Below are 21,686 nucleotides of genomic sequence, written 5' to 3' on the forward strand. Positions count from 1 at the left end.
CAAGGATGCTGAAGTCAGAGAGAGCACAGTTCCCAGTGAGCCAGGGACATGACGAGGTCTGGAGTCAGGCAGATCTGGGTTTGGATCCTCGTGCTGCCTTTCAAGAGCTCTTTGTAACCTTGACCACATTCTACCTCCTTGAACTCCAGTTTCCTGATCTCTAAGGTGAAGTCATTCTCTACCTTGAAGAATTGTTGCAGTCGTAAATGCGCCAGTGTTTCCAAGTTTCTAGAAGGATGTTTAGGACCTATAACCAATTCAATATATGTTGGCAACTATGGTCACCTCGGGCTGCGGGCGCCACCTGAGTGGAATCGGCTTTGAGATTATGGGGACCAACATGAACAAAATGTAAATGTCACAGGTCTCTGTTACTGTGGCCCCCGGGTCCCCCAAACCAACTTGGGTCTTTACTTTGCCGCTGTGCCTGCCCCAACGGTTAGAGTGCGGTTATACTTGGGGTCCTGACCTGTTTTGTCCTGCCTCATGACCTTCAAACTGTTGTTGGTGATGCGTTCTGTGCCCCCCACCCCCCACCGGCGGCAGTGTCACACGAGCTTGCCCAGGCTGAGCGCGTGGACCTCTTCCCGACTCGACGTTCAGACAGTCGTGTTGAGAGTATTTACACCACGGGTTTGGGCAGACACTGCGGATCGTCTTCTCTCCCCTCCGTGTTCCAGTGAGCCAGGTGTTAAACTGTCACCGACGCTGCTTTTCACAGACGTGCAAAGCTCCCCACGGGAAAGTAAATTGTAGTTATCTTGCTTGACTCCCCACCCCGCCGCCGAAGGGATGACCATGGCAGTAACCCAGGATTTTTTATGGGCTTAGAAAGGCGATTCTACACTTTAGACAAACCCTACAGTTAGCAATTCATGTATTTGTTCTCCCCCATTGCCTGTTCATTACGGTGAAAGCGTGAACACCCAAGGCAAAGGATGGGGTACGTCTCCCCCATGATAGTGGGAGGTGGTTGATGCGTGGACCCTAGAGATACAGTGGTCCTGAGTCTCAGGCCCTCGCATCCCAATTAGCAGGAAGTTACACTTCTCAGCCTCTAGGGAGGGATTAAATGGTACTGAAATCTGGAGCAGTTATGGATCTGCCCTTCTCTGTATTACACTTTAAATCAATTGGCCCTTTCCCCAAATCTGGGAACCAGAAGCAGCATTAGAGAATAGTAAATATTAAAAACAAGGGGGGAAAGTGACTCCCTCCCCTTTTTTTCCCCATTAAAAGGCTATCCTTCGTAGGACTGCCCCCTCTTCTGATCACAGATTCAAGGTGACCAGCACAAGGAGCCACTTTTCATTATTTTTTCACGAGTAGCTGAACCCCTGGCCTCCATCCCAGTTTTAGCCTCACGGTCCAGAGTCTGTGAGCAGCCAAATGGAGACATCTCTCCTAACGCAGGATAAATGACAAAGGTCATGGCAAGGGCCTGACTTCTGTGGCCCAAGATGCCAAGCGGCAAAGAGGTTAGGGGCATGGGCAGCTCAGGTGCAGATCCCGGGGACACCCCTTACTCGTTGTGTGACCTTGGGCAAGTTCCTTAACTTCCCTGACCCTCGGATTCCGTGTGTGTTCAACAGGAGTATTATAAATGAGACAGAACCCGTGAAAGGTGGAATGCCTAGGATGTTGAAAGGTCTTGTTGTTGTTGAAAGATCTACAGTGGGGTGCCTGGGGAGCCCGGGCGGTTGAGCGTCTGACTTCGGCTCACGTCACGATCTCATGGTTTGTTGAGTTCGAGCCCCTCGTCGGGCTCATTGCTCCCAGTGCAAAGCCCACTTTGGATCCTCTGCCCCCCTGTCTCTCTGCCCCTCCCACACTCGTGCTGTACCTCTCTCTAAAAAATAAGAACAAAAGAAAGGCCTACTACAATGATAGTGTAAAGTCTTGAACACTAGATGTGCAGTGCTCCTATGTCCCTCTGGCACCTTCCCCTTTCTCCCGCTACAATTGTTAAGAGTGGGGTTCCGGAGCCCCACGGATTAGGTTCAGCTCCCGACTCTGCTACTTATGCCTTGAGCTTTGCCTCTTTGGGACTCAGAGCCCTACCCATAATTTGGGTTAGTGGCCTCAGAAAGGATCTGGAGGAGTGGGGGGATGACCCTTACTGGAAGCATTAAAGTCACATGCATCCCTCAGCATGGGGGGGTGAGCAGGTGGCACAAAACCAAAGTTCAATAATCAAGAATTATTTGTTAAGTTATTTTACTTGCTAAGATTCAGTTTACATGTCCGTAAAATGGGGATAATGATACTTCCATAGGGCTCTTGCAAGGATTCGGCAAATATTCTAGGGCTTGTCACCTGGAACGTGCCACAGAAGGGATCAGACCCCATATGGATTCATCCATTAAGGGGCCTGCCTTGTAAAGCCGGTGGATTGGGAATCCGGAGGGCACAGCCAGCAGAGGACAGATTTTCCACCCCCTTGACAATTTGAGGGCCGGCCACACCACTGGCTTGTATCATTACTGCCACCTTGTTTGGTAGGTACGAGCGTGTTTGTGTCCCTTCTCTTATCAGGACATCTCCCATCAGGTGTGGCAGCCAGAAGGGGAGAAAGCAGGGTAAGATTCTCCTTGGTGTAGCCCGTTGTCCGGAGTTCAACATTTCTCTGAACTTTGAGGGCAGGAGAGTCCCAGCCGCAGGTGGCTTGTCAGGGGCCCACCTGGTGGCTGCTGGGAGACGGTCCACAGTCTGCCGACTGTTAACCCAAGGCTTGCCAGCCTGCAAGACCTGCTTTGCCTGAGAAGCAATTGGTAAAAGAGGAAGACTGTAGGGGAAGGGCCTCAGACTCCTTCAGGGGTATGTCCCAAATCATCTGTGGGCAGAAATGATATCCCCAGAGGCAGGGGACACCGAGCCACAAGCTGGGGATTGAAGGACTAAGAAATGGAGATCAGAAAGAAGGAGGTTAAGTGTCCAACTTCGGCTCGGGTCAGGATCCCATGGCTCTTGAGTTCAAGCCCCACGTCGGACTCTGTGCTGACAGCTCAGAGCCTGGAGCCTGCTTTGGATTCTGTCTCCCTCTCCCCTTCTCTCTGTCTCTCTCTCAAAAGTAAATAAACATTAAAGGAAAAAGAAGAAAGGAGGAGGAAGGTCCCTGAGGCTCTGTGAATGGCCACTTGGCCAGTCACTGAGGCAGGGGACGCGAACACAGCCTGATGGGCCTAGTTTTCCACATTTGCGCGTCTTTCCAGGAAGCTGTACAGCAACCAGGGTGTGGAGTCAGCAGGAACATTCATCAGGAACGAGCACATGGGCTCGAACCCAGACACGCTCAGTTTGGATCTTAGCTCCGCTGCTTCCCAGGTACGTGGCCGCGAGCGGCTTCACCTCCTTAGTCTTTGGCTCCAGGGTAAGCCCTACCTGGTGAAGAGGGTCGGAAGTGCCAATAGGTCATTACCATCATCACCATTGCTGTGTTGTTGCTTGCGTCACACTTGGGATGGGACTCGCCCTCCCTGAGGCGGCTGTCCAGCCTCCCGCTCATCCCAGCCAAGGACACAGGAACTCGGGGTGTGTCTGGAAGCAAGGTGATTCATGGGCTGGAAGGTACCTGCCGAGGAAAGACTATAACCGGGCTGGGGGATCGGCCAAAGGCGAGGGGCCAGGGCAGGTAACCCGTGAGTCCCCAGAGGGAAGACCAAAAGGTAGACACGTAGGCTTCGTATCTTCTAGCGTTTGAAAGGAAAGAGGTGAGGGTGCTGGGTCAGCCCGGAGGAGAATTTCCAACCAGAGAAAAATTTAAATATGAAGTTAATATGAAGCAGAGCATCGTTGACAGGGGGCACCTGCCCAAATCATCAGGACTGGGTTGAGATTGTCTTGTAGCTTCTTCTTTTCTTTTTTTTTTAATGTTTATTTATTTTTGAGAGAGAGAGAGCACGAGCAGGGGAGGGGCAGAGAGAGAGGGAGACTCAGAATCCCAAGCAGGCTCCAGGCTCTGAGCTGTGAGCACAGACCCCGACGCAGGGCTCAAACTCACGAACCATGAGATCATGACCTGAGCCAAAGTTGGATGCTTAACCGACTGAGCCACTCAGGGTCCCCTCTCATAGCTTCTAAAATTTGGGGTTGACCGTAGCGAGACGGAACTGTGAGCAGGAGGCCCGGCCAGAGGGTTGCTCATCTGACCATCTCATGCTCCCGTGTGGCCCCGATGCCAGCGGCCCCTGCCTCCCGCCCGCAACATCCTCACCCCTGCATCTGATGCTGGTTCCCTGATTGTCCCACGGTTCTGCTCTCCTGTGCTGTCTGCCCAGCTTCCCATCTCAGACTTTTGGGTCCAAATCGCAGACACTTTAAACATGCCAGAAGGCATCAGCACTTCTCTACTGAGTGGGATGCTTTCAGCCAGGGAGAATAACCCTCTACCTTCAGGAACTCAGAGTCAAAAGCCAAATTAAGTAGCCACCAAATGAATGGATACAAGTCCACATCCCTGCACACATGGTCACTTTTGCGTGAGATCATTGATTCCTGGGGTCTGAGTTGGGGACCCCAGGAACTGCCATCCTGGTGGGAATACTGTGGGAAAACCAGTTTTCATGTTTGAAGCAGAAACCAGACTAGTAGAATCAGAGGGATGGGATTAATTGCCACTAGGAGGTGTTACAGAGATGCATATGGGCCTTTTATGGAAGGAACACCTGAGCCAAGTGGATTTCAAGACAGATGTCACCACTTACCAGGCAGAAGACATTAGGCCACTCAGTGCCACCTCTGTGCCTCAGCTTTCCCATCTGTGAAATGCGTATCATATCCCACAGGGATGGATGTGAATATTTCCCCAACATTATATCATAAAAGCTTTTAAGTAGAAAACTTGAAAGAATACTGTAGCGGTCACCCATCTACCCAACACCTAGAGTCTATATTTTTACTGCACTTTTTAAAAAATGTTTATTTATGTTTGAGAGAGAGTGTGTGAGTGGGAGAGGGGCAGAGAGAGAGGGAGACACAGAATCTGAAGCAGGCTCCGGGCTCTGAGTTGTCAGCACAGAGCCTGATGCGGGCCTCGAACCCACCGACCGTGAGATCACGACCCGAGTGGAAGTCAGGTCATCTGCTTAACCGACTGAGCCACCCAGGTGCCTCCTGCGGTTTTTCTTTTTTTACTGCACTTGCTTGCTCACCTGTGGGTCCATCCGTGCGTCCCTTTCTCTAGACACCATTGCACAGGGAGATTTGGAGATTTGAAGGAGTTATGTGTCAAGGGCCTAGGGGCCGGGTGAGAGGTAGGCAGTGGATTCGGGAATTTTAGAGTGCTTAACAAACAACTGTGGCCGTTGTTCAAATATAAGTGTCCTAGGGATGTGGAGGTGAACTTGGGTCTCTGGTTGCTGCGGCCAGGGAACCAGAGGAGCAGTGGAATCCATGGCCAGCACAGCACCCAAAGATGCTGGATAATGACAGTGAGAAAGAGGACTGCCACTTGAATTTTGAAGGCAGTATCCATTGCCCCCTACAACTGAACATCCCTCAAACGAAGGAAAGGGCAGACAGTCTGGTCTGTATGCTTCCTTCTTAAAACTCTGAACAGAACAGCAGGCCCGTTTGAACTAGTTATCTATTGTGAACTCAGGAAATGGCCAGAGGTTATCACGAATCCTCCCAAGATCACGTGAAGGCTGGTACTATGCCCATTCACAGCTGAGACTCGAGCCTCAGGATTCGGGTGTATTTCTGGCTTCAGCTCCTGGTCTTTCCCTACCCTCCCATAGTGCCACTGGACCACAGAACATGCCGTCTTTCCTCCTCCTGCTCCCCCTCCGGCCCCCGGTCGCTACAGGCCCCAAGAGGCGATGTTGATTCTTGTTAGAACAGAGGCTAGAGGGAGTCTCTCCCAGCCCATGGTGAACTCTGAGGGCTTCCTAAGGGGAGAACTACAGGCAGTGAGGGCTGGCTCTTCACTTGATCCGCAGGAGAGTCAGATATTGTACAGGATGCCAGAGCCAGCTCAGTTTTCTAAAGACCTACCTTTGCCGCCTTCTTCAAGGGCTCCAGAGAGTTCCCTGTGCCATCAAATTAAGTTTGGACACTTCAATAAAAAAGTCCCGAAGGAAACTGTCAATTAATGCATTTACACTGAAGCATCATACTTGGGAAAAACATCTTCAAACGCCAATGCTGTTTTCCAGCCATTAAAAAGTTTGCGTGCTGCTTGGTTTCCATAGATACCTGAGGTAATAGGCTCCTTCCCCTCATTGAAGAGTGAGTGTCGCTCCCTTTCTCTCTTTCTCTTTTTTCTTTCTTTTTTTTTTTAACCTAGCCTTTCATACTTTCTCTCTCCGTCCCCATTTATGAAAACAAAAGATAACTAAATTGAAACCTGGCAATGAGATTTGTCTGAGAAAGACAGCTTGATTTATAAGCTCAAGGGACTTCATTTTTGCTCACCTCCTTATTATTTCATGACTTCGACAAATAGTGTTGCTACCTGCAGGGAAGAAATAGAGTTTTCAATTGATCAAATGACTTCCCCAGTCCATCAAACACATAAACATACTCGAAAGGGAAATGTTAATGTTCTGTTGAAGAGCACCTGAGTTTTGGCAAGGAGTAGAGCAGGGCTGGCAAACTTGGGCGTGTAGGGCAAATTCGGCCCACTGCTCGTTTTTGTAAATAAAGTTTTATCGGAACACAGCCATGTTCCCCGGTGTGCATGCTGTCGGTGGCTGCTTTCCTAACAGTGGTAGATTTGACTTGTTGTGACAGAGACTATATGGCCCGCAGAGCCTAAAAGATTCTCTCGGACTCTTTGCAGAACAAGTTTACTTACCCTTGGCATACAGGAAAGCATCAGGGTTTGGAAGGCACTTTAGGGACACGTTAATCTCGCTGTGACTCAGTTTCCGCATCTGTGAAATGGGGACGACAGGATCCTTTCATAGGGTTTTGGGGATGTGAATGATCTAGAACTGTGCTTGGCACCTATTAGGGGAGCAGTAAATATGAATTTTTTTTACCCCAGATTCTTTTGCTAGAAAAATCCATAGCCGCCTAGTTTATGATTCTAGAAGTTCTTTAGAAAACTCAAGGAAAGTGGGAAGACACAAAAGCCAAATAGTTCTACATTATTCCTGGCCCAGGTGCCGGTGCCTGGCCATGTGTCTCCTCCCTGGGAGCAGGCAAGGGAAACTGAGTGGAGCACTGTTCAGGGATGAGACAGCAAACAAAAGAAACCACAACCATCTAGGAAGAAATCTTTAATTTCTATTCAGCTTTAAAGAGTTTGAGAGGTTTTTTTTTCCCTTTAAACAAACCAGTTCAAGTACATGCCTTCAGATTATAAAAGTACCTGAAATTGCCTAGAATATCAGCATGCATAGCTTGTTAGTATTTACATATATTTACATACGGAAACAAGAGAAAGATCTACAGCTATTTACAGTCTACATAGGAGAAGAGAAAGGCAGCCTAATTGTATTTCCTAAAATACAGTAGATGAGTCGTCAGCACATGCATATTTAGATAATATTTGCATGATAGAATACAGTTTAAAAAAAAAAGACATACCTTTGTAACTTTCTATGCTAAGGTGTTGCATAATCAAGGTAATTTTTTTTTGTTTGTTTTGTTTCTAGTCTATTTCCATCAAGTGCTTTAAAATGTTCACTAACACCGAGGCAGAATTATTTACCCTGGCAATTAAAGCAACAGCACACGTGATCATTTCCTACTAACTAGCAACAAGCTGCTGGTGAATGAAATATCTATTGTTTCTCATTACCCATCGACCACTGTGACGAGATCTCTCTGTATAAAGGCAGTGCCTAAGCTATCACCATTAATTATGGAAGTAATATAAATGAGATGCTCTCCACAGTATGTTCTAAATGAAATATTAACAAGGCCAGCGTCTTTGAGCCTGAGAAATGATCCGTTGTAGAAAGCTCGCTATAAAAACGCACAAACCTAATGCAAACAGCAGGCCAGACATGGGTGCCTGCCTGTGAGATGTGAGTTCTCGCAAAGTCCATTCTTTTCATTGGTTTCTGGAAGACAGAGTTAATGCCTTGCCATGATGTGGTCCCATCACAAGACCCTGTGGGTTTTATTCCACCCCCTCCCCATGCCTTTCTGTGCTACAGTTGTGGAATATTTACATGACCTCGGTGTAAATGAACTGTCAACCTTAAAATCTAAACAAACAGCTTGTTTGGGGTTTGCCCTGAAATCTGGCTTGCTCGCAAAAACAGTCAGCTCTTGGCTTTCTAAAAGATCCAACGTGGCAGGCCAACTCGGCGGAGTGATTCCATGCAGAGGAAAGGAAGGGGGGAGCTTCTGTTTCACCTGTACTGTGAAGATATTCTCTGCATCATTATATTGGAACGGAACCCATTAATTCTGCCTGGCAATTATTTCAAAGGTTTATTTCAGTATACATGGCAAATACAGAGACATACATTTATATACAGTATACAGAGCTACTTAGAACCGAGGATAGGAAGTAGAGAAAAAACGTAAAATGTTTCAAATTAACACAGGCTAAGTATTTTCTTTTACCTCTTAAAACACCCAGCCATCTTTCAGCACTAGAGTCGAGGCGACCTGGTTGGAAAATTTCAGTTTCCAGCCGTCAGATTTGTCCCATACAGAAGCATGATGCTATTTTGGGTGGCAAAGTTCTATGGCTCTTCTGCTTCGCCGTTTCGAACTAACCCGTGGAAGCATGGCTACCCCAGTGCATTTTTCCATCCCAGAGAACTCCCCATTGGAAAAGAAACTGTACTTTGAGCAGTGTGGGTTTTCCGGGCAGCCCTGGCGGGGAATGCCCAGGGAATTCTTCCATGGCTGTGAGGCCATCAGTGGTATCCTCTCTTATTTTTAAGGACACCATCTCTTAGGCCCAGTCCTCTTTAGGTTCTGGTGGGCATGAATCGAAGGGGGAATAAGCAGGATTAGAGTTGCCCACCTGGAATGCACCTGTGCTGTTCCTCTTCCTTCCCCTCATTCAGAGGAACCTGGACGCCTGCCCAAAGAAGGTCTACAGGCCTCGGAAAACAGCAGGTCTCAGAAAGATGAAAACCATTCTAAATATTGTGCCTCCGCTCTTTTGAGACCAGACATAAATCTGTCATGGAGCCCTGGCAACATTTATGGCAGGGATTCTGGAACACGGAAGAGGTATGAAAAGGGTCTCATTTATTTCAAGGGAAAGTTCAGAACAGTTCATTGAATCGAAAATGCAGGTCCTGAAACCCTACCAAGGTCACTGCGCCCTTAAATCCTGCTGCTAGCCTAAGTGAAAATCCTCCCATGCCTGGCCTGCCCAGAACAAACATGGCGTCGGGCCTATTTGGATGGTCAGGATTGACTGCCTTTTGCTCCCCAAAACTTATGGCTAGTGAGGACAAACATATTCTTCTGTCTTTAAAAACAAAAACAAAACCTTTCCAGCTTTCCGTCCTGAACCGACCAGTCTCTGAACTCGTTCCTGCAAATGTTTCTCAGAGGAATAGCAGTGATGTGCCTCCTGACTTTCCATCTCATTCTGACCTGGTCTCCAAGTCATTCTCTTAAAACTCCATAATGACGTTGCTAGAAATTCATGTCTTTTGTCAAGGGGAATGCTGTGGTCCTTGTAGTCTGACTTGGATTTGGGGACCTATTTGCGATGCCTGAAAACAGACAAGAAAGGTTCTGTGTCACCTTGTGGACTGTCTCTGAATGGAGGCCTGTGGACATGTGGCTTTTTCTTGAAAGCTGTACCACAACTGCTCCCCCTCAAACATTTCACTCAGGAGACCCTTTGAGTTTGGGGCTGCGGCCTGTGCTGGGACCAGCTGCACTCATGGCAATGGATTGGCCTACCCTATTGCTTGGTCCTCCCCTGGAGCCATTGCCATCAAGCTCCCCCCCCCCCCCCCCCCAAGGCTGTGTCCTCAGTGTCACCTGGGGAATGACACTGCTTCACCTGCTGTGGGGGAGACAAGTCAACCGAGCGGAACCTCTGAGGTTTTCCGCACTTGAGAACCTGTTTTAGCAAAGAAGCGGTTTCCCTGTGGCAAGAGGAGAAAGCCCATTGCTTTAGAGCAGGACGTGTTCTCCTCTGTAGGGCTAGGAGTCCGAATGGGACCAAAATGGACGCTCTGGAACATTCTCTGAGACTTTAAAGCCTCCACAGTTAAAAACAGGTATCTGCACATTCCTGATCTTCTCCACTTTTCTCTATTGGAGAAATTGAGTGTGGTTTGCAATCAATGTTGAGAACAGCCTGTGAGCAAAACTCCTCAAAGTACTGGAAAAAAGTTCTATTTTGACACCAACAGGAAGTATCCACATGTATCCAATTCCGTATGGTTTGAAGCCTTTGTGGGAATCAGTCATTAGGAATTAATTAATTGGGCGGCAGGGGGAGAATGGGGCATGGGGACCAGAGTTTCCTCTGAACACTTGATGTCACATGTCAGGTATTGTCTTCCAGAAGGCCACAGGCATCTTACATGTATGCGAACTTATAGGATGGAGATTTGCTTAGGTTTCACTGGTCTTGATGTGGTTCAGTTCCTGCACTGAAAAAAAAAAAAAAAAAACAAAGTCTAGGGTCCAAGAGGAGCTTGGAGGTGGCATTTTGAATCAGGTGACCTTTTCGTGAAGGTCATTTGCTATTGGATCTTCTGAGGTGGTGCTGAGCCTTCAGGTTTGTTAATCCAAATGGATATAATTTCAATTTAGTTCACTGACTAAACCAACAACAGAAAAAATCTCCTTTTAACATTTCTCAGGTGAAGGCATGACAACCCCACTTAATTGCAGGCCACGTTGGGGAATCACACCATGGCCAGACATGGCTTGGCTGCGAGGAGGGCAAGGAGGCCCTCATCAGGAAGCTTCTGCCAAGGGGGGAGACAGGCAACAGGGAGCAGGCGATAGGTGAACATCTGTGTCACCTGTTTGGGAAGGAGGCTTGGCACGCCCACCTGATAAGGCTTCCGGGTGGTTCCGTCCATGTGGTCATCTGTGTGGCTTTGGACAAGTTGCTTTTAATCTCTGATGCTAACTGGGCTTCTCTGTAAATGGGGCTACATCATAATTGCCTCTGGCTTGGAGAGCTGCGTGGGGGTTAGAGAATCATGCTTATAAAGCTCCCTGGCAGGGCCTGACGAATTATAAGCTCTCAGTACAAGCTATCCACTGTTACCCCTTGAATAGTCCCTGTTTGCAACCACTCGTTAGAAGAGCATGACAATTTGGAGGACAGGGTCCTTTGGAATTCTCTGTTCTAGCGTCTCCCATAATTTAGGTAGAAGCCGGTGTGTTGGTTGATTAGCCCTTACTTCACGACTGTCAGTTCGATTGCACAAGCATCACGGTGGAGGAAGGAGGTGACTTTTTGGCTGTGGTTGCTCTCCCGGGGAAGGCCCACGAGCCTCGTTCCTCTGCAAGCTGCCTTACTCCGTGTAATGAAATACGCAGCACATTTGGGGGCTTAAAAGATCGTTCTCGGATGGGAAGGAGGGAACTGATAACATTTGGGGGCCAGTTTACTTTCGTTTGCCTTTCAAATCAGAGATTCAAACCGTAATTGTTTTTGGAGGAACAGATGTGTACCAAGGTATCCGGAGATGAACTCCGAAACACTGCATTGAGCTTTTCCAGCAGAATGGTTACAGACTCTTCTTTCGGGAGTGTTCTTGGGAGACAGGGAAAGACAGGGTGTGGAGGCAGCCACTGATTCCACCCGAGACATGTGCACTCACTCCCTCTTCTCCACCGAGGCTAAGTCACTCTGCCGCATTCCCGAGCCACCGGACAGGTGGCTGGTTTCGTATCTGGCACATGTTTGCCTAGCAGACCCTGGTGGAGTAACAGGGACAGCTCTGAGGGTTCCAAGAGGCACCTCTGTTGTCTTCCTGCCATCACTGTCCGGGAATTCAGCACGATAGTCACCGCTCATTTCCAAGAGGGCTCTTCTCCCCCGCCCTTGGGTTTCCAAGCTCGGGCTGACTTTCGTGACGGGTTCTTTACCCAACTACTTTCTGCTGAGTCAATTCACTCAACATTGGCTGTGCGATGTCCTGGCATCAGTATGTCTATAATAAAGCAATCTCCGAACATCTACTCTGCTCGAAATCATTGAATATACAGATGTTCCGTGACTGTGTGTCTACTTTTTTATACGTCTCAAAGTTAAATCTACAGCAAGACAGGAATATATTCTTCCTTTTAAGTAAGCATGCATTTTAAAACAGAGAAACTTGAAAACTGAACGTCGTGTAATATGTGTCCTTATTAAAACGCAAGTTATATTAGAGTTGCTAACCAATGCATCACAAATATGAATATGTGGGGGTTGTTTTTTTTTTTCCCTCTACCATATATCGTCTATCAGAAACCTCTGTACCTTTCCTTTGAAAGAGTCCATATTCATTTGTATTCCATGCTGACAGCTCCAAAATGATGGCCGGTGCTTCTCAAATAAAGGTTGATGAAAAGCAGCCACTTAACATCTTTATCCCCACAAAGGGTTTTGTGAGGATGGCTCATTTCGATCTCAGGGTCTCAACTCTACATAAACAACTGCTTTTTAAAGCCCACCTTTCTGGAGTTGAAGATTGGGCTGCCAATCTGGCAAATGATGCCTGAAAGAGAATGACGCACCCTTATTACCAAGATACTCAACTTAATCCCCCAAAAAGAATCGTAGGTGATTTTACATACACTATAAAGATTGAGGGCGTACTTCTCCTCTGGCAGCTCACACATGTTTGACTCGATCCAAAATGGCATTCAGGCGTGATTAAAGGTTCTGCTGGGCTTACCCGAAATTCTCAGTCTTGCGTCATCCACACCCCAACTCATGCCGTGCCTACAGGACGGGGGCCGCTGCACCCCAGTTCCCAGGGATCGCAACTGCCTGGAACCTGTGAGCTTTGGGTGAGCTGTTCTTAAAACTTCACTTAGGGGAACCCACAGCTCCAGCCGGTGTTGATGTGTCAAGGTATCGCTATTATTTTATCATGCTGGATCAGTAAGCAGTGGTGATAACCACCCGGACGTCGCTTCAGATATTTCATAGCACAGTTGTTAACATTATTTCCTTTATATGGCTCTTTCATCTTTTCTGAATTATGTACTGATGCCCCAAAAAGTGGCATGAAAGCCATCTGATGGTGATTAAAGCGCTCTTGAAACAAGTTTTTTTTTTTTATCCGTTTAAAAAATGTTTTATCTTGTATCAGCAGTACCGGTTTATTTACTAATGAGATTTCCCTAATGTGGCTCTGTCTCATTCTGATGATAGGCAGACCAAAAAGCTGATGAGCCAAAAATGAGAACTTGTTATTAAACTGTCATCACATCCGATCATATCAAGATGTCACTCAGGCTGCCACTGGCACAGCCTAAAAGAGAAGAGAATTCCCCGAGAAGCCAGAAGGGGAGTGGGCTTGGGACTGAAAGGTATGGTCACTACTTAAGTGTCCCGACAAGAGAGGCAAGGGAAGTGGGCACCAGCCGAACCGAGCAAGACCCAGGAGGGTGGATGTGCCAAATGGATGTAGTTCATCTTCAGAGCAGAGGTGGTCTTTGCTTTCAGGGATCCCTACTGCCCCATGTTCTTCTCTAGAGCCGGAGTTACTTATGAATGCCATCAGGACTGTGGATCACCACCCCGAGCCTCATGGCAAAGGAATCAAAGCCAGCTCCTGGGAAAAGACTGGGCTTTTCTAAAACCCACCGAGGGAAGACGCATGCCCCCAAGCTCCCTCATCAGCCTGATTCTGAATCAACGGTAGTGCCGAATTTCTTTGCAAAAATACCATCCCAACAACGCAAGAGCGCCATCCGATACCATTTTAGAAGGTCACAGCGGCAAGATACTACCTTGGGTTCAGAAGAATTCTGCTTTTCGCTTTCCCAAGCCGCCTACTTGGATCTTCTCTCCCACGATGTGTGAATGCTGATATTGTAAGCACAGTTGCCGGGGGGCAGGGAGCCTTAGTTTGGGGATGAGTTCACTGGGTTTTCTCACCACTTGGGAACTGATGGCAAACCACCCAACCACTCTTTGGTGGTTTTGGCAGCTGCAAAGTAAAATGGAAATCGTAGATATCCTGAAAATGAAGCAAAACACTATCTCCACCTGAACTCTGCTAAGAATCGAGGCCAAAGTGATGCTTGGCTTGAGTTACCAGGCCGAGCCTCTCAATTCTTCAATTTGTCTTTAGAGGCGGTCCGCTTCCCTTTTTCCCCACGTGGCCTGAAGAGGAGTCAGATCAGCCGCTGGGAATTCTTTCGATAAATGTGCCAGGTGCTAAGCTAAGGGTTATTAGGAAGGATAATTCAGTGAGAGGAAATTTGGATGACACACACTTACTTCCATTACACTTGAGCCACACAAATCAATTCAAAAAGAAATAGCTGAATCCAAGAAAATAACTGGCTATCTGGGGAGTGGACATGGCCAGGGGGTCGGGGAAATGAGACACCCATTCCTGTTTAATTAAATTGGAGTCATGTCAGGCATTCGGATTCTGGACTAATGGGACTTGTCCAACCCAGTCAAGCATCCAGCTATCACTAGGACTCAAGTCGGACGCTCTCCGCTGCTTTCCACTCCACAGTGCTCCCCACAAAATCCTGTCGCTTGACTGCGTTTGACCATTTGCTTTTCAGACCAATTCAAATGTGACCCTAGAACCCGACACTGAACCTCTCTCCCCCCCCACCAAAAAAATAAAAACAAAAAAACAGAAACGAGCAAAATACTCAAGTCTACTTTTTAGCACTGTCCTAAAATGACGACACCTGGACAGAAATGCGTTTCCCTCTCAAATATCTTTACTGTCTTCCCCTAATGGTGACCTTATCCCCATTACCTTTTTCCATCCTCTTCTGCAACCCCCCCCCCCTCCCTATCAGCTGATAATTAGTAGATGCAGCAAGGGCTGTGATCCACGTAAATAATCATAAGATGCCAGATAAACTGTATTGGTTTTAAATTAGAGCCATGCCTATCGCGTCTCCCTACGAACACCAGCCTATTATTTTTAATTATGGCTTGCAAAGCAAAGTGATTTCTTGCCCTCTTTACAGCGTCCCTGACAGCATTGTGTCAGCCGGGATGATATGGTGCCCCATCGGCACACACATCCCTAGCCACAGCACCAACTGTTACTCAGAAGGTGAATCGAAAGTAATCAATTGTACTCATTGCAACTTACAGTTTGAAGTGGCCTGGGAGGAAATGTACCCCCTTAGTCACTGTCTCCTTGCAAATATGGGATGAATATGAAGAAAGGTTTTCATGGGATCTGGATGAATTACTACACGTGTCCTGTGTCTGCTTGAGACACGTATGCATGGCAAGAAGAACGTGTGTAGGCGTGTTTTAAACATTTTCACCCAGCAAACCCTTCTCCTTAGCAGCACCATGGGCAAAAATAAATAAATAGAGGATCTGGCACCAGGCCCTCCGTGGGTTTTCTATCTGATGGGCATTAGAGTGGTTGGTTTCATTCAGACAGAAGGTTCTGGAAACATCTCGGGGTCAAATCACATCATGCATTCAGAAGTCAACGGGTTGGATGAACTTGTTCCTGCATGTTCAAAGGCATATACCAGCTTTTTCTCTTGGCTCAGAAGAGACCTTTGATGTGATTTATTGGGGCGCGTATTTACTTCTGAAGCCCTTTCCTCTACGAGGTGTAAAAAGTCACACCAACTTTACGAGCAGCGTTTGTGAACTTGCTTTTTTCCAGGATGGTCACCGCATCCCTTTTATGGTCACGTGCTCAGTTCAGTACCCTCTGCCATGCTGAGATCCGGGTGCAGCCGAACCCGACGTGGAGGGGCTTGCTCATGCCCAGACAGAATGAAGTCAGCTCATCACCTCTTTTCTTTAAAAAATAATCACAATGACAATAAGGAGAATAATAATGATATTGTCCTTCTTTTTCTTTGATTTCCAGCAACAAGGAGCTGCCACCACCGTCTACTGTGCTGCTGCCCCAGAGCTCGAGGGCCTGGGAGGGATGTACTTCAACAACTGTTGCCGATGCGTGCCGTCCCCCGAAGCTCAGAGCGAAGACACGGCCCGCGCCCTGTGGGTGCTCAGCGAGCGGTTAATCCAGGAAGCTCTCGGCAGCCAGTCCGGCTGAGCGCGAGCGGCCGTGAGCATGCTCGGCACACACACCCGCCCTGTGCGTGCGCTCACGGCGTGTGTGTGCGCGCGTAGCTGCCGACGCTGGGCCCCTGCCAACTTACGATCCTGGGCCTTTCCAGGTACCCCCAGCCCCCCCCCTCCCCCGACCCAGATCCACCAGACAAAGGAAGTAAAAGTAGTCACAACAGAGGGAAAAATGCCAAGCGCCGGTGAGAAGTTGGGAATGGCAGGGCCAGGGGGACAATCTCCCTTCTCTGGGGCTGGGTGCGGCCCGGGTCTCTTTGCTTTCCTGGTGGCGTCCTGTTTGAAAGCGAACGCTTAGTTGGTATGCGGGTCCCTTGTCTCACTGTGGAAGCCCAAGCAATTCTCTCGCACTGTTTAGAGTAGCCAGGTGCCCCCTGTCTCTCCCCACCCTGGCCACCACCACAGCCACGGCCTTCCCATCGCCACGCTGTAGCCAGGAGCTGGTCTTCTCCTGTTGAGGGCAGAAGAGGCGAGTGTCTGTCCTTCTTTGCTGCCTGGATCCAGGAGATCATTGTTTGACTCACCCTGACCAAGCCTGAGGGGGCGCGGTGATGACTGGGGACCCTTGTTCCAGCCAGCCAGGAGGGAGGTGACACTTAGAAATGGGTGCCATACACAGAGCTGGTGGGTCGCAGAAGGGCTGGCCCGCCCACTCCCTCGCCAAAGCTGCACCCAAAATTCTTTAGAGATTGTAACAAATTCTGCAAATCATGCCCTAGACACCTTGGCAGGTAAGAAAGGAAGCATTGCGTCCGTGAGAATATACAGGATATTTGCGGGAGCAGAGGATAAAAAGTCCTTTCCATTCATTCCTCATTTGCAGTTTCTAGAAGTAACCCGGATCACAGAGGTTCAAGACCTCTGCATTATCCTGCTGGAGATTTCTGCTTAGACTTCCTGTCACTCCTCCCATCCTATGCTTAATAAAAGAACATGCTTGACTATTATCACCTGAAGTTCGCACTGTTTCTTTAAATGTTTGTTTCAGTTTTGTTTTTTGTTTTGTTTTGTTTTTTTAGAAAAGAAATCTAGAGGAAAAATAAAGCGCTTCTTGTAGACGCCAGGAAAACACCGTTCTTGTTTCTTCTTCTCTGAGTTTGTTTTGTTTTTGTGCTTTGTGGCTGTCTGTGGGCCAAGTTGTCTCCCGCGATTAGCATGCCAGCATCATATTTTCTGTTGAAGAAAGAAGAGAAAAAGAAAAATGACTATTGTTTAATTTCACCTTGAGAGGTTTTGTTATTACTAGCGGGTTATTTCAGTCCTCAATGGCTTGCTCCCCCTGCAATTACCAAGTTCTCCGTGATTAGAGACTCTATCTGTGCATCAGAATGGGGGCGATTGAGGTCTCTTTCTAACTAACCCCCTTTCCCATTCCAGCAGGGATGTAGGCAAGTCCACAATGGCATGACAGAATGCTTTGGCCGAAATACCAAGCGGTAGGGTACGTGTGTGTCATTGTTCACCCTGACGATGGCAGTTTCGGGTCAGGCAACGTCATGAGTCTCTGGGCCCCTGGCCCTGTGGTACGGGCAAACACCAGTGCTTTCCAGGGCCCTGAGTCTGGCACATCCTCTCCTCTGGCTACAGTCTCCCAAACAAAATCCTTATTATCACAGCTCCTTTAAAACCATGAACCTGATAATGTCGCTTTTCTGGTCCAAACCCTCTAGAGTTTCTGAGGTTGACTGCAAAGTGGTGCTCACAGTTCTCCTCCTGGTCCCCACACCTTGGACAGTCCTCTACTACACCGGCTCTGGCCTGGGCCACATGACTTGCTTTAGAAAATTTGAAAAGTGCCTGTGCACTGGGGCTTGCCTTTGCAACTCTGGAACCACAATCAGGTTAATGAGCCTGGGATAGCCTGCTGGACGATGACGTGGTTGCTACCCTAAGTGACATCAAGCTATCCATTGGACCTGTGAGTGAGGCCACCCCAGACTAGTCAACCCCAGCCAAGCCAACCGAGATGAGAAGCTCCCCAACCCCAGTAAGAAGAACCCAGATGAGAAGCAGCTCCCAGATCCACAGAATGGAAAAAAAATGAAAGTTTGTCATCTTAAGCCACAGAGTTTCATCATTACTTGTCACGCAGCAGATACTAACTGATACAACTTCTCATCTCATTGAGTAAAGTCCACATTTTTTACCCTACCCTAGGGATTCTTTCATAAACTGGTTCCCAGCTAGCTTTTCAATCTCATGTTCTAGCACTTTCTCCTCACCCGTTACACGAAGCCAATCTAGCCTTCTTGGGTTCCTGAAATATGCCAAGCACACTCCCCGCTCAAGGACTTTGTACTTGCTGTTCCCTCTGCCAAAATGGTTTTCTTCCAGAGACCTGCATGGCTTCCTCTCATACCACATTCTGCTTTCTGCTCAGATGTTACCCCTTTCTGATGAGGTGATATCCAACATATCAAAGCGAACTAAGGGAGAATGTGCTGCCTGCCTGCCTCCTTGCACTGTTAAGGTTGCTGTGCTGCCTGATTTCCATATGGATCCTGCATCAGGAGGATGAGATGAGGCTTGGGGAACCTGAGGTGAGTATTCCCACGAATCAAGAACCTCTCGGGGTGCCTGGGTGGCTCAGTTGGTTAAGCATCTCCCTTTGGATCAGGTCATGATCTCACGGTTTATGAGTTCAAGCTCTGCATCTTCTCTTTCTCTCTGTCCTTTCTCTCTTACCCTTCCCCACTTGCTTGCTCTCTCTCTCTCTCTCTCTCTCTCAAAATAAATAAATAAACTTAAAAAAAAAAAGAGGCTAAGTCAGGTAGACTAAGTCTTCATTTACTCATTCACTCAACATATACTCTGTGCTCCATTGTGGAAACCCAGGGTTTAGGGTAACTATAAAAGAATTTACATCTCGGGTCTGTAGGCGTCTTCACCTTGAACGAGATGAGCAGGTGCAAAGGTGAGCCAGCAGGTGGGCAAGAGCCTCACTCCTTCTTTAGCTTATTCTAAGTCTGAGGCTGCTAGTGCTCACCAGAGGCCAGGTGTGTGTGTGTGTGTGTGTGTGTGTGTGTGTGTGTGTGTGTGTTAGAAAGAGCATATATGTAATATTTATGTACAGGTAATATATATTTTAATCCTATAATAGTGATCCTACCCTACCATTGTCAGTACTAAATGCAGATACTATGTAGTGAATATGTGCCACTTGCTGGTCTAGGCACATCACGCTCATTTCATGGTCACATCATGGTCACATCATGGGACTGAGGTTTACAGAAACAAAGTAACCTTCCGACAGTCCCATAGCTGGGGAGTAGCAGAATCTGTATTGGAATCCAGGTCTATCACCTTCAAATCCACGCGCCTTCTGCTACATCCCACTGTTTAACGAGTAGCCTATCGACCAGCGGTCGATGCGCACTGAATTTATACAACGAGTGAACGATTCACGAAGGAAGATTATTTGGCGTGTTACCCAAGCATGGGACCTGGCCATCCTCCCGGTGCCCAGCGCCTAGTATAGACCTGACAAATTATTTCTGTATGTGCCATTTATCCGGCGTCAGCCCCATGGTCCTTTTCTCTTGTCCCGGTTGTGAATAGGTCTGCATCTGGCCTTGGTTCCCTAGGATTAGCTTCTAATGGACTCAAAGTCCAGAGTACTCCACCATTGCCCAGTGCCATAGAATCCACCCAGAACAGGAGGAGAGAGCCAGTTTCCCGACAGCCATCTTCTTTGGAGGCACTCTCTCCCCCAAAGGCAGCCGATTTTCACTTCCATGGCTGATTAAGAGAGACCCCTCTATCAATAGGAAATCAGAAATTGAAGCATCCCCGGTAAAGGCTGAAGCTGTGGCTTGTGGTTTCGCTGTTTTCAAATGGGGTTATGGGTGGTTTTGTTTTGAACTTCAGTGAAGGAGGCCTGATTACTTTCATTAAGGTCAGCACTAGGCCAGAACGCCTTGGCTTGTAAACTGTCTGCCCGTTCTGGTCACCAGGAGGGACCATTTTTAGAAGTTTGCATTAAACACACACACACACACACACACACACACACACACACACAGAACACATCTAAAATCACGATACTTCTCCCATGTGTTAACTCTTTGTGCCTTTCAACATGCCCAAGCTAGGTTGGTTGGGTTCATTTAAGAATAGTAAGAGATATCACAAAGTATTTTCCACATGATCACTTAAAACACTGCTCTGAATTACGCCTGATGATGAGATAATGTGCTAACATTGAAGCAGTTCTTAAAAAGGGAAAGAAAGGCTCCAAGACCACCATTCCAACACAAACAGTTTCTTCTTTGTTTACTACATTGGAAGCCTTCAGACTATTGGGTTTCCTGTCCCCTCTTTTCCCTTCTTCCTTCCTCAAATTATCTTATTCCTTAGTTTTTGGTAATTGTAATGGATGCCGGATATATCCTCTTGCTGGGGGGTTATCATTTGGAAATTCGCATGATGGGGCATTTAGGTCATTTCTAGTTTTTGCTGTTAGAACTAATGGCTTAATTAGCATCTCTACGCGCACAGCTTTTCCCTTCTGTCATTTTACCTCCTCAGCATACATTTGCAGATAGGGAACTATTGGGTCTAAGAGCTCTTATTTGGCTCTTGCTGTATATTGCCTGTTGTCATCTGGAAGGGCTACAACCAGCAGAACATGCATGTTTCTGTGTTTTTTCACAACCTCATCGGTGTTGGGTGTTGCCATTTAATTTTTTTTTTTTAACATTTTGACTTCACATTTTCACAGTCTGTAACTATTTATACAAAACACTCCCACGCTGACGGTCTCCTTATTTAAGGCAGAAGCATTTTGTCTTTCATTTCCCCACTGGACCACGTTCACAATTTTAATTAGAGTGGAAATTCCAGGTGAGCCTACGTTTGGTTTGGGTACATCTGTACCACATTATTCAACCAGCCAATTCCCTGACTTCTTTTCCTCTGTGATCACCGCTGGAGCACTACGGGGACCCCCTCTGAATGCCGTGTGAACACGACAACTGAACACTCAAACCTCTTGGGTTCCTTCCGGCTTCTGCATTTCCCCCACGAGCCAAAGGACTAGTCCGCTCTTGTGAAATGTGCCTCGCCACTCAGGTAGACTGTCACACCTGTAAGCCGATCTGTTTACGAGGCTGTGCCCTGCTGCATCTTGAATGGGAGGAAGTCAAAGCTGCTTTTCATTTTCAAAATAGATATATGCAACAGGAGGATCTCCATCCCTCCTTCAGATTAAAGAGGCTCTCTGTCTCCTCTGGCTTTCCTGATTCCATCTGATGCTCATGAGAAGTCTGTCCTGTTCTTTGGAGCTATGACCACTGCTTGTCTGACGCTGGACACCCGCGATGAGAAAATCCACTTTTATCAAGTATCGTTGCCCGAGTGCTTGCCAACGCTTGGTGCAAAACGTTGAACTGGAACGCTCCGTTGTCCTTTCCCACCTCACATCTTTTGAATTAAACGTCAGTGTCCCCTTTTCACTAGTGAGGGGGACATCTGAATCCTGGGGCCACCACTTCCGGTGTGATACCGTCCCAGAAATCTCACCTGGCTGAGCCCACGA

The 21,686-nt window shown here is 47.7% G+C and overlaps 1 long non-coding RNA gene across 1 annotated transcript in view; it reads left to right on the forward strand.

Moving 5' to 3' along the window:
- The window catches only part of LOC131499375 (uncharacterized), an 83,133-nt gene extending 66,036 nt beyond the window's left edge, over positions 1 to 17,097 (forward strand). The window contains exon 2 of the long non-coding RNA XR_009255837.1: positions 15,933 to 17,097. This is a non-coding gene — a long non-coding RNA (uncharacterized LOC131499375). The remainder of the gene's footprint in view (positions 1 to 15,932) is intronic.
- Positions 17,098 to 21,686: the final 4,589 nt, after the last annotated feature.

Source organism: Neofelis nebulosa, chromosome 17 (assembly GCF_028018385.1).
Source record: "Neofelis nebulosa isolate mNeoNeb1 chromosome 17, mNeoNeb1.pri, whole genome shotgun sequence".
Lineage (NCBI taxonomy): Eukaryota > Metazoa > Chordata > Mammalia > Carnivora > Felidae > Neofelis > Neofelis nebulosa.